Consider the following 11,757-nt stretch of genomic DNA (forward strand, 5'->3'; position numbering starts at 1 on the left):
TTAAAATCAAGACATTGCTTGACTAGGAACAAATGTAGATCAGAGAGTACAAGTGATTGGTTGACAAGGCCTTAGGGGTTTAGCGTGTTAAGACATGGCAAAAGGGTGTTGGATGAATTTAGCTTTACAGACAGTAGAATGTGGGAGACCAGCCAGGAGTATATTGGACTAGTCAAGTCTGGACAGAATAAAAGTTTCAGCGATGAACTGAGACAGGAATGAAGTTAAGCAATCTTATGGAAAGCGGTAAAGGAGTGTATTAGCAAAGGTACAACTATACAGTAGGAACAGTCTCAAAGTCAAATATAAACCATAATTATGATGAGGAGGTGCCGGTGTTGGCCTGGGGAGGACAAAGTTAAAAATCACACAACACCAGGTTATAGTCACCAGGTTTATTTGGAAGTACTAGCTCTTGGAATGCTGTTCCTTCATCAGGTAGCTGTGGAGCAGGATCATAAGACACAGAATTTATAGCACAAAATCATAGTGTCATGCAATTGATACAATGATCTTGTGCTATAAACTCTGTGTCTTATTTTCCTGCTCCACAGTTACCTGATGAAGGAGCAGCACTCTGAAAGCTAGTTCTTCCAAATAAACCTGTTGGACTATAACCTGGTATTGTGTGATTTTTAACTTTGACCATAATTATGATCAGACTGCTGCCAGTGGGTGCAGAGAAACAGAAAATGGAGCAAGGAATGAAAAAGATGGCGTCATCTTCCCAGTGTTTAATTGGAAGAAATATTTGCTTATTCAGTATTGGATGTCAGATCAGCAGTTTTAGCTTAACAACAGTGCAAATGTCAAAACAGGCAGTATTGTGGTAGAGCTGGATGTTATCACTGGACGTGGAAACTACTGCAGCGATTTCAGACAATCAGCCCTGGGGGAACAATCCATTAAGAATAGCTGAGTCAAAATCCTGGAACATTCCCCCCCCCCGAGAATTGTGGCTGTATATACACCACATCGTCTGCAGCAATTCAAGAAGGTGGTTCATCACTACCTTCTCAAGAGCAATTAGGGATGGGAAATAAATGGTGGTCTAACCAGCAGTGTCCACATCCCATGGATGAATTAATATCTTAAAAGAAAGAAAATGATTCAAATAGAGGAAGACTGCAGAATGCTGCAGTGTTGAGGAATCTAGTTATCTTCCTGCATGACTCACAAAATGCTAGCACGCAGGTCAGGAAATTAGTCAAAACAAGTGGCATATTGACTTGTTATGCAAGGCCAATGGAATATAAATTAAGCAAGTTTTGCTGCTACTGCCCTACAGATAATGCACTTGGGGCATTGTGAATGGTTTGGGTCTCCTTACCAAAGGTAAAGAAGGGATGTATTTACATTGGAAGTAGTTCAGAGGAGATTCACTGAGCTGATTTCTAGGATGAAGGCATTGTCTTCTGAGGAAATGTTAAGCAGGTTTGGCCCACAATTGTTGGAATTTGGAAGAATGAGGGATCATTTCTACTGGTGCATGTGATCCTGGGGGGTTGTGGGTTTGGTGCAGAGAGATTATTTCCACTCATGGGGGGAGTCTAGAACCAGGAAGTATAATTTGAAAATACTGGAGTTCTCATTTGAGATTTACATGAGCAATAAGTTCTTCTCTCAGAGGGTCGCGACTCCCAGAAATTTCTTCCTAAATAATCAGCGGAGAATCTCACTGAATAATTCAAGGCTGTGTCAGGCAGAAGTTTGATTGACAAGGCAGTTAAGGGTCACCAGTGAAGTGCAGTTGGAACCACAATCTGATCAGCCATGACCTTATCAAAAGGCAGAGCAGGCTTTGATAAATCAGAGCTGAAAATGTGTTGCTGGAAAAACGCAGCAGGTCAGGCAGCATCCAGGGAACAGGAGAATCGACGTTTCGGGCATAAGCCCTTCAAGGCTTCCTGAAGAAGGGCTCATGCCTGAAACGTCGATTCTCCTGTTCCTTGGATGCTGCCTGACCTGCTGTGCTTTTCCAGCAACACATTTTCAGCTCTGATCTCCAGCATCTGCAGACCTCACTTTCCCTTGATAAATCAAAAGGTCTACTTCCTCTCCTATTTTGTATATTCTTATATTTGTGCGGTCTTTTAGTCCCATTTGTGTTCCTATTAATTTTGTTTATCCAGTAATAGATTTAACTAGTTCTCCATATTGCCCATTGATTTTCAAATATTTTAATGTTTTTTTGTATTATCTATCACGTGGACAGATACAAAATACTTATTCAAATACTCAGCCATTTCATTGTTTTCCATTATTAATTCCTCATTCCCTTCTCAATGGAATATGCCTTATTGAAAGTTGTGACATTTGAAGCTATGTATAATGCGTTGGGTTGGATCCCTGATATGAAATGTATAGCATGGATGTCAAAGCTGTTGAAAATGCACCAAGGCACCTCAGATTAGAACACACTGTTTGGAGAAAAATTGATTTCCACTGCATTTTCTGGAATAATAAACTTGAAATGTTTCTTTGCAAATGTTATGAATAAAGTATGTTTTCACAGAAAAAAATCAATACATATATTTTGCATCCACGCTGTCTGTCTTTTTATGGACTCCACTGCCTTTTATTTACTGGACCTGGAAGAAAAATTTTAATGAATGGAATTTTGATTATGTGCATCAGCAAAAGCCTAAAAAGATGAAGGTTTTAAATAACTATTCATTTTTAAGGTTTAAATAAAAATATCTTCTGTAGAGGCTGCAGATAGAAAGGAGAAGCAACTCAATGGGATAAATTTAGGAATACAGAGAAATGCATTAAGAGTAATTATAGAGGCAGCAATATTTGGAAAGAAAAACAGCTACAAGTGAGCAAAATATAAAATGTTCTCTGTATAACAACAGGTTCAAGATTATAAGAAATGTTAAAATTCCATGCCTTTGGAACTGAGAAAAGGCTTAAAATCATAATTGTCCTGAATGGTCGCTCAACCTAAATGCTTACAAAGTGAAATATGAGCAATATATTCTCATCAATATTCTCCCAGGTGAAACCAAGCTCAATAAAGACTAAATATGTTTTAAAAAATAATTTTTAGGGAAAGCTTAAGGATTAATTTAGAAGGTATGTGGGTATGCACCTGTGCACCTGTGATAACTTCCAGTGATAGGGACCAAGTGCAGGAGAATGGGGGTGGACTGAGTAGTTGATTTCACAATAGCACAGACATGATGGCTGAGTGGTCACCTACAATAGTCTAACTTTTCTTCTATATTTTCTAGTTATTCTATATACCTGAAAAAGAGGAATGTACAAGCATGTGGTGAAAGGGTCGGAGAGTGATAGTACATGATTTGTTCCTTAAGAGACATGCACATAGTGGTTTTCTTCTGTACAGTATGGTATTAGCTCTACAATAATTATAACAGAATGCTATGAAATACTTGGCAGATTACTGAGGTATTGATTCACAAAGAGGGAGTTATGTGAAGAGTGGGTTAAAATATGTAAGTGGGAACAATAATCATTCCCAAAAAGTAGTTCCTGTTAATTATCACTGTTGTTTGTGTGAGCTTGTTGGGATTGAGCTTGTTAGGTGCTACTTTTCATCTATTACTGCAGCAACTATACTTAAAAGTAGTTCACTGACTGAAGAACTTTCACATGTGCTGATACATAGTCAATAAATGTAAGTACTTTTTCTAAAGATGGAAACAAATTGGATACGGCAGGGGGAAGGGGAGGATTAGGATTTCTGGAGAAAAGGATTAAAATGCTTTCAATCACATGTTTTTAATTTAAAGATCAGGTTATTAGATTACATTACATTACAGTGTGGAAACAGGCCCTTCGGCCCAACAAGTCCACACCGACCCGCCGAAGTGCAACCCACCCATACCCCTACATTTAGCCCTTACCTAACACTACGGGCAATTTAGCATGGCCAATTCACCTGACCTGCACATCTTTGGACTGTGGGAGGAAACCGGAGCACCCGGAGGAAACCCACGCAGACACGGGGAGAACATGCAAACTCCACACAGTCAGTCGCCTGAGGCAGGAATTGAACCCGGGTCTCTGGCGCTGTGAGGCATATGTTTGCAATAGGAATAGCACACAATGTATCAGTGATTTCTTTCCCATGAGAATGAAGAATCTGCCCCTCATATTCTTACTGGAATAGATCTTGGACCCTGAAGTTGATTGAAAAAGTTTCAGTCATAGTGTGGAATTCAAGAAAATAGAACATGCAACTCCAAGTAGACATTTGTTTCTTCATTGTTAATCAAGGTGTCAGCAAACTGGAAATCACCTGTCCTTCTAATTCATCTTGTGTGTCTGTAAAATCCTGTAGTGGTATCTTATATCAGGTACCAGAAATCCATGTCTAGTGGTTCTGTTAGATTATTCAAGGAGAATTGATTCTGCCCTGAACGACCTCAAATCCCTGGATACTTGTAGACTGTTGTGGCCTGTTTTTCACTTTATGCGCTTCTGAAATTATTTTGAAATCGCCTCTTTCATGTGCTTTCAGACCCTGGGGTTGTCTAATAGTGGTTGCTGTCTTTTTCTTCCAATGCTTCCTGCTGAGAGACTGAGTGCTGTTTGTTTCCTATCTCCATGTGTATCTTGTATTAGTTTTCTACCAGTCACCTAGTACTTGCTGTTTCCAACTGATTTTCCAGGTCATCGTTTCGGCAGAGTCCCCTCACGACAGGCATTTTTGGTGAAGCTGGGCACTGGTGAGTCTGCCAGAAACATGGGGCAGTGTGAAAAGAAGGGTAGGTTTGAGCAGAGCAATGATTGCTTGTGAAGATATGAGCAGTTCTTTGCAATCTCACATTCCAGGACTTGCAATGACAGTACTGAGCCATCCTCTTCCTTCAGGGTATTGATTAGAGAGTCCTCTCTGCTCATTGATTTCAAAAAAGAAATAGCAGCATATACCACCTGCTTCACAGAGTGGCCCTGGATTGGAGGATGATTTTAGGAGGTTTCCACAATAAAGAGCAAGGCCTGCTGGTGCTTCACCATTTGGGGAACCCCTTGACATCAACCATCATCAACTACACCAGCGATGATTCTTTTTTTTGAGTTGGGATATATTCCTTTGATTGTCTCTGAACACCTTTGCAGATGAAGTTGATGTTTCCCTTAGTTGTTCCTTACCAGTGTCTTGGGCCTCATGGAGGGGCTCCTCAGTTCTCCGACCTTTGTAATTCTTTGAGTGTCCCTCAACGTCATCTGGGGTCAACAGGTTAACATTGAGCTTCCATAACTCGTGCCAATATTCTGGTCTTCCTGTAGGTGCCAGGAGGAGACATTGGTCACAGTGCGAGGATGTAACCAGAGTGACTGCGGCCTGAGGGAGGGCAACAATGTGAAAGATGCAACCAGAGGATCCCAAATACTACAACTTGGAGTCTGTCATTGAGTATATAGAGTCATAGAGTCATAGAAATATACAGCATGGAAACAAAGCCTTCGGTCTAACTCATCCATGCTGACCAGATATCCTGACCTAACCTAATCCCATTTGCCAGCATTTGGCCCATCTCCCTCTAAACCCTTTCTGTTCATATTCCTCTTAAATGTTATAATTGTACCAGCCTCTACTACTTCCTCTGGCAGCTCATTTCACACACGCACCATCCTCTGCATGAAAAGGTTACTCCTCAGGTCTCTTTTAACTCTTTCCCCTCTCACCCTAAACCATTACCCTCTAGTTCTGGACTCCCAAACCAGGGAAATGACCATGTCTATTTACCCCATCCGTGCACCTCATAATTTTATAAATCTCTATAAAGTTGCCCCTCAGCCTCCAACACTCCAGGGAAAATAGCCCCAGCCTATTCAGCTCTCCCTATAACTCAAACCCTCCAACCCTGGCAACATCCTTGTAAATCTTTTCTGAACCCTTTCAAGTTTCACAATATCCTTCCTATAGGAAGGAGACCAGAATTGCACACAATATTCCAAATGGCAGTAGCAAATCTAGCCCCTTTATAATGCACCACCCTAACAAGTGGCTGCCATTGAAAAAGAACTTTTTTTTCCAAACTTTAGTTGGATCCTTGAGAACTCTATTCAATTCCATGGCGTTCCTGCTGGGTACACAACACTATCCATCTGGAAGAGAAATTGGAGCTAATATCCTGGATAATGCATGGTTAGGAAAGGCTTTGAAATATCCAGAAGTTTCTTGGCCCTGTCACAAAATTACAAGAGGTTTAATTTGACTTACAGTTATTACATTCAATGAGATTTCTAGTCAGCTTCTCTATACAGATACAAACTGACCGTAAGTCAGGACAAAAATGTAACTTTTCAGGGGTGAGCTTAAAATGTCATCAATTGAACCAGGTTGATCTGTTTCCACAACTCTTGAGAGCTACATTGGCAACATATTTCTGGATATGGTCGCCCTACTGATTAAGGGCATGCAATCAGGGAGGAAATGGCTAGCTGTTCTCCAGTTAAGGAGGTATTTCCAGTTTCTCAGCTTCCAACCTATACTCAGCTCTAAATATTAATGAGAGGGCTGTTTCACCTGGGGAGTGTAGTGAGGACCATGGACAAAGAAAGGGAATTAGGACTAGCCAAGTGGCTCTTCCATAGGTTAACATTCAATACAAAAAAACAAAATTGCTCAATTATGTGTGGAGACACATTTAAACTTCAATAAACTGAAATCAGCTTCTTCAATTAGAACCAGTCTTTCTTGGGTTGCTGCTGCACAGTAGTATATTATTGCAATTAACTTTCTTCAGACATCCTATACTTCATCACCAACTTCCCCACAAGTGAAGTTGTGCAACAATAGTTGTATGCATTGCAATCTGTCATTGAACTGGATGGGAACACTCATGGTGACTTCAGTTATGCAGTCCATAGTACAGTAGGATCAGATTGCAGGAATGCTTCTATTGACACTATGTAGGCATTGGGGATTCAAAATACAAAATGGATATCATATTTTAGACTTGAACTTAGTGAATCATAAAGGAAAAAAAATGTACAACGTATTAGGTGAATATTGTTCTGCAAGTCTCTCCACGTTTATATTGAGTTAGGTGTAGGAGCAGGTCTGCTGACCATATTGTCATTTGTCAGAACACTTTTTCTCCTTTTTTAGGATCTTCATGAAGTAAAGGATACAAAGGCTTCCAGTGCAAAAGATAAAAGATAGTTGATGTAAAACTACAGAATGAATTTCTCAGATTCACTAGAAGTTTACATCTTCAAACACACCTCAGGTAATACATGTTCATCATAATGATCTATCCTTGTGTTTAAAAGGAAAAATATCACTGGGTAACTTGCATGTGGAGATGTAACATTGATCTCATAATGAGTGTAACCTCCACATCTAGAGGAAGATATCCACTTATCTATGCCTGTAGTCGCTGAAGGGAAAGACAAAGGATCAGAAAATCTCCCCAGTCACAATTGTCTGTAGTGTTATTATTGGGAGCTGAAATTACCCAAATCAAAGTCATTTACAAACCAAAAGAGAATTTCAAACTCCTCTAACCCCGTGATTTAGTTGATAGGCTCATTCTTATGTGGCAGACTCATCATGACTTGCTATTTTGTCTTGAAACAAACTCAACGATGAAAAAAACTTGGGTATCTACCTTTACCTCCAATCTCACTCACCATGAGTTGATATATCTTTATGTCTTTAAACCAGCAAATTGTGTACAAACACGGTTGTGTTTTCCAGTATTCCATTTGTTTGCAGTGATTGGAGAAACTTTGCTCACCCGATCAGATACCATCACTAATGGCACTGCAGGGGGACAGGTCCAGTTCCATGTACAGCATCAAAGCACAGATCAGAATGATTTATCATTTAATTTGATATTTCCACAGACATTTAATATTCTTAGATGGAAATCCAGTAATCCAGAAATGCTGCAGATTGTGCATCTGCTGCATAAACACAGAATTGGAATTGACAATAATTTTGTGGTGCTGAATCATGTGCTTGTTAATGATACTGGAAACTATGTGTGCACATTGACTACTATGGGAGTGAACTGAGGAACTATGATTGAAGTACTTTCAGGAAGCAAGTATTTAGTAGGTGTTGCAGTGCAGCAACTTCTGTTAACTTTCAGAATTGTACTAATGTTGTAACTTTCCAAATAGGTTTTTCATTGAAATTTGACTCATTATGTGAATTGTATTTCATAATTTTGAAACAGTTTCTGTATTATGCAAAAAGCTGAGTCAAAAGCTTCATTTGCTGTCAAGAGTTCAATATACATATTAGCCATTTGCCATTTTCAATCCACTCGAAAGAACTGGCTTGATTATTAGGTTAATCTAATCACTAGTTTTATTTAACCAGGTTCATTCACTAGCAGCTTCTGTGTGATTTCAGAGACAAACAAAACTGCAGATGCTGGAATTCAAAATAGACCGGCAGGAGGCTGAAAGAACACAGCAAGCCAGGCAGCTACAGGAGGTAGAGAAGTCAATGTTTTGGGTGTAACCTTTCTTCAGGAGTGTCCCTGAAGAAGGGTTTCACCTGAAATGTCGACTTCTCTACCTCCTGTAGCTGCCTGGCTTGCTGTGTTCTTTCAGCCTCCTGTCTGTATAATTTCAACTCTCTCAAGTGAAACTAAAACAAAAGGTTAACATAACTACCAACCAGCCTTGAATGAAGTCAATAGAATGTGAAAGCAAATGGTGATTGATTTTCCACCAACAACTTGTTCAAAGTTACAGTTGGGTTGACACTCCCCTGAGTATAATGAACTGATGCTGAGGCAAAACCTGTAATTGTGAAAAACAACCTAGATGGCTTTCAGTCACATAACCATTGGGTTTAGTCGATGAGCAGATTGAAAACGTACCTTGTATAAGAAGAAGTAGAGAGTTAAATATAGGTGAAAATATTTTAGGCTATTGTTTTGTCCAACAAATATTTTCTAATTCCTTCCCAAATATGACATCAGTAAAATATCAACTCTGGGAATGCTCAATGTTATGTTTTATTATTTGGGTCCTTTCTCATGCATAGGGTCAATTTAATCACTGGCAATTTTTCCTGGGGTTCGCAGGTTGGCTGCAAAAGCTTTATTAGAATTTCTAGTGAGACCCTGTGATCCCATGTATAGACAGAGCTTTTAATAAACCTTTTCCACGGAATGCAGCAAAGTGAAAGAAGCTCCAAGCTGTGACAGCATGCTCTCAAGAAATCTAATGTCTGTTGCACAATGCATCAACTGGATGTATTTCAGAAGAGCGGGAATAATGCATTAGTTGTATTATATTTGAACTTCAAGCTTTAACGTTAGTCTACTTCAAAGTTATATGCAGAGGCTGGATAGTCTGGGATTTTTTTCACTGGGGCGTATGAGGTTAAGAGGTGACTATGTAGAAGTTTATAAGATCATGAGAGGTATAGTTAAGATGAATGGCAGGTGGTTTTTCACTAGGGTGGGGATTTCAAAACTGGGGGCAGTTTAAAAATAAGAAAGTTTAAAAAAACATGAGAGGCAATTCTTTTATATATGAGAGTGGTTTGTGTGGAATGACTCCTGAACGCTAAAACACAAAACACAAAAGTAAAAGACTTGCAGCATGCCTTGGTTTATTATGTGTCTTTATGACAGTACAGGGAAATGACTGTGTTATGTCCATTAATTATTACCTCTGTGTTGCAGAACCACTTCCCAGCCTTTGATAAGAGTTCATGGCAACTGTGTGGATTCACTCAACATCACTCTGAACTGCTTGGTCTCCAGAGGTACTAGTATCACAGTTCACTGGGAGAAGGCATCCGTGTCTGGAGTTTTCACTGAGACATCTCACGGAAGTGTGTTTCTTCTAGACTGTGTGAATGAAGGGAAACAATATTTATACAGATACATAGCAGAAAACCCAGTCAGACATCCAACCAGTTAACAAATGACTATTAATCAATACAGCAGAAACAGTTCCAATGGTGAGAACTAAGATGGCAAATCTACTTAGTTTTCTTTCAGGGCAATTGAGCTGAGAATGTAAAATTATGATATCCTCATATATACATGGTTGATCCAACTGCAAAATCTTCCAAACCTAACAAGTATTTACATAGAACCTTTAACTTTAATAACACAGCTGTGGACATTCGGGAAATGTTGTGACATTTATAAAATGGCATTGCAAAGCCATTGTATGTATGGCATGTAGATGGAGCTGTGTTTAAGATTCCACATGTATAGATACTGCTCGGGGAAACTCACCAGGTCTGGCAGCATCAGTGCAGAGTAAATAGAGAACTGTTCTGAAAAACGGGCACTGGATTTGACATGTTCATGCTGATTCTCTCCCCACAGATGCTGCCAGACCTGTTCAGTTTCTCCAGCAACTTCTGTTTTTGTACCACCACCATCCCTGGATAGGTGCTGCCTCTCCAGCAGGATAGATCCAGCAAAGGTAGTGGCATAGTGGTACACAGTCAGAAGGGAGTTGCCCTGGGAATCCTCAACATTGACTCAGGATCCCATGAAGTCTCATGGCATCAGGTCAAATATGTGTAAGGAAATTTTATGTTGATTATAGCATATTGTCCTCCTTCAGCAGATGAATCAGTACTCCTCCATGTTGAAAAACACTTGGGGGAAGCACTGAAGGTGGTAAGGGCACAAAAGGTACTGTGGGAGGGGGATTTCAATGTTGATCACCCATCAGTACTACTGATCAAGCTGGTCGGGTCCTAAAGGACATAACTGCTCGATTGGGTATGCAGCTGGTAGTGAGGGAAGCAGCAAGAGGGAAAAACATACTTGACCTCATTCTTACCAATTTGCTTGCTACCGACGCATCTGCACATGACAATGTTGGTAAGATCGATGACCGTACAGCCCTTGTGGAGATGAAATCCTGCCTTCACATTGAGAATACCCTCCATCGTGTTATGTGACACTATCACTATTCGCCGCATTATAAGAAGGATGTGGAAGCTTTGGAAAGGGTGCAGAGGAGATTTACTAGGATGTTGCCTGGTATAGAGGGAAGGTCTTACGAGGAAAGGCTGAGGGACTTGAGGCTGTTTTCGTTAGAGAGAAGAAACGAAACGACACAACCAGCTATCCTTAGTAACCACACACGCAGACAACAAGCAACATGAATTCGACTGGGACAACACTACTATCATAGGGCAAGCCAGACAGAGAACAGCCAGGGAATTCCTAGAAGCATGGCACTCATCCACAAACTCCATCAACAAACACATCGACCTGGACCCAATATACCAACCACTACAGCGGACAGCTGAAACTGACAACCGGAAGCGGCAGGGACAGACCACTATAAACACCGGAGGAAACATCAAAGAAGCGCTTCGCAGGAGGCTCCCAAGCACTGATGATGTCGCCTAGCCAGGGGACGAAACGTTTGCAACAAAAACTTCCAGCTCGGCGAACAGAACCACAACAGAGAGAAGAAGGGTGAGAGGTGACTTAATAGAGACAGATAAGATAATCAGAGGGTTAGATAGGGTGGACAGGGAGAGCCTTTTTCCAAGTATAGTAATGGCGAGCACGAGGGGCCATAGCTTTAAATTGACAGGTGATAGATATAGGACAGATGTCAGAGGTAGTTTCTTTACTCAGAGAGTAGTAAGGGTATGGAATGCTTTGCCTGCAACGGTGGTAGATTCGCCAACTTTAAGTACATTTAAGTCATCATTGGACAAGCATATAGACGTACATGGAATAGTGTAGGTTAGATGGGCTTCAGATTGGTATGACAGGTCGGCGCAACATTGAGGGCCGAAGGGCCTGTACTGCTCTGTAATGTTCT

General features: G+C 40.5%; 1 pseudogene; it reads left to right on the forward strand.

The window, feature by feature from the left end:
• Positions 1-7,069: 7,069 nt before the first annotated feature.
• Positions 7,070-9,924, forward strand: LOC148148334 (uncharacterized; annotated as a pseudogene).
• Positions 9,925-11,757: the final 1,833 nt, after the last annotated feature.

This window comes from Chiloscyllium plagiosum, unplaced genomic scaffold, assembly GCF_037043375.1.
Source record: "Chiloscyllium plagiosum isolate Xiang-an unplaced genomic scaffold, Cpla_swu_hap1 HiC_scaffold_13, whole genome shotgun sequence".
Classification (NCBI taxonomy): Eukaryota; Metazoa; Chordata; class Chondrichthyes; order Orectolobiformes; family Hemiscylliidae; genus Chiloscyllium; species Chiloscyllium plagiosum.